This window comes from Esox lucius, chromosome 9 (genome assembly GCF_011004845.1).
Source record: "Esox lucius isolate fEsoLuc1 chromosome 9, fEsoLuc1.pri, whole genome shotgun sequence".
Classification (NCBI taxonomy): Eukaryota; Metazoa; Chordata; class Actinopteri; order Esociformes; family Esocidae; genus Esox; species Esox lucius.
Window position 1 is genome coordinate 15,923,430 of NC_047577.1, and position 1,938 is coordinate 15,925,367.

A 1,938-nucleotide genomic window follows, 5' to 3' on the forward strand; every position below is an offset into this window, starting at 1 on the left:
AGGGAAACGACCCTCTCGTTCACCGGGTTAAACTCCAACACATGGGGGCAGAGCTGGGGGGCTATAAGCAAACCCACACCAGCCCGCCGCCTCTGACTGTATGTCTAGTCATTTTACCACTGAAAGATGAACTTCAGACCAAGTTTTATATTTCTTGCAGAGGGCAGCATGTTCACCATCCAATAACGGCAACTTAGAAAAACTGCTGAAATGATGCTGAAATCATTTGAATCACAGCAATTTAACACAATAGGAGCTCAAATTACAGGTGGAGACTTGATTGGCAACAACAGGTACAATTTGGTAATATACTCTGGAAATTATCCAACTCTATAACGACAATATTTACTCTCTTTAGTTCTCTGGAAGTGACCTGGATTTCAATAACTGTAATAAGTCAAGAACCAGCCTCCCTTTCTCTCATCCAGCGTGTCTCTATCCTATAAAAGCAGAACTATCCCTCCACTCTGTACTACAACACCTGTTCACTATTACCTTCAAGAGCTCCACTGTACCAAGGAAGAACACAGACACAGGTAAATACAATATTTACATACATTCTGGATTACATTTTCATATCACTCTTGGCCTCATGGTAACAGAAGTTAAATTAGTAAATTAATAATCTAATTCTGAATTCATTATTAACAGAGGGAATAATACATTATTTTACAGTGCCACCTGGGTGTTGGTGACTGACAGAGTTAAATTGCACTTATAAACTTTACATATTGTGACCTGTGCATTTTGTGGACAGTTTGGATGAGGACAATAATATAATCTTTAATATAAACTTTAATGAAGTTTACCTGTTTTACATTTCCATTTAAATATTCATTTCACTCTCTCCCTCTGTTTATATATCATAGCGGCAATGGATAGATGTAAACCACACTGTGAGGACAAAAACAAAGGTAGTTCCATTGGCAACATATCAGGAGGTGGAGGCAACAAGGGCATTGGCAATGTATCAGGAGGTGGAGGAACTCACATTGGCGACGTACACGGTGGTGGAGGCAACGAGGACATTGGCAATGTATCAGGAGGTGGAGGAAGTAACATTGGCAACATAGATGGGGGTGGAGGCAACACCGGCATTGGCAACGTTGGAAAATAATCTGGATGCCATTAGGGCCAGTAAGTATCTTAATATCACAGAAAATAACCTGTATATTATTACATTAAGAAATGTACATTATATTTTGCCATCTGTTCCATATTATAAGACGTATTGTCATTTTGAAGCAAGTACATGTCAGCATACACATTTTAGAACTCAAATCAATAATTATAAGGCTATCTTGCTCCATTGTTTGTTCCCAGGACTTCCTTGATATTGACAGCTACATTAATATCAGATCTACCTAATGACTCTTTTTTCTTTCTCTGTGTTTCTTGTACTCTTAGCTTCACCAAAAGCCTGTCAACATCCCTGTTCACACTGGGGTGAAGATTATGAAAACTAGATGCATATTAATGGAATTAGGCTGTTCTTAGTGCTATCAGATTCACTCTAGGAGTATAGTTTTAATCAACAATGTAACCACTCTTGCTTTTGGCAAATAAATAAATGTTAACACATTGATTTGAGTTGTCTGGAAATTCTTAACTCATACCTTGTGTGTGTGTTTGTGAGGGGTGGGGATAGGGGGCCATCCCATAGCTCATCACCAGGTATTTAAAGTCAGCTACAATAAAACTTCCAATACTGAATGAAATGTAAATTCAAAGAATCTGCAGCTTTTACAACCAGGAGAATCCAGTTCAGAGTAACACTTTAACCTGAAAGTCCTGATAATCTATAGACTATCAATGAAATATCCATCAATATAGACCATCAATAATATACGAAGTGATTTTGTCTCTTTCAGACAGGAATTGTGGGATTGTTGGGGTATCATTCATGAAAATAGTTCTGTATTAATTTTATGGTATCTG

The 1,938-nt window shown here is 37.8% G+C and overlaps 1 long non-coding RNA gene across 1 annotated transcript; it reads left to right on the forward strand.

Moving 5' to 3' along the window:
• The first annotated feature begins 413 nt into the window (after positions 1-413).
• On the forward strand, positions 414-1,585 carry LOC114839836. The gene is made up of 3 exons (XR_003782212.2): positions 414-536; positions 870-1,137; positions 1,408-1,585. It is a non-coding gene; the product is annotated as an uncharacterized LOC114839836 (long non-coding RNA).
• The last annotated feature ends 353 nt before the right edge of the window (positions 1,586-1,938 follow it).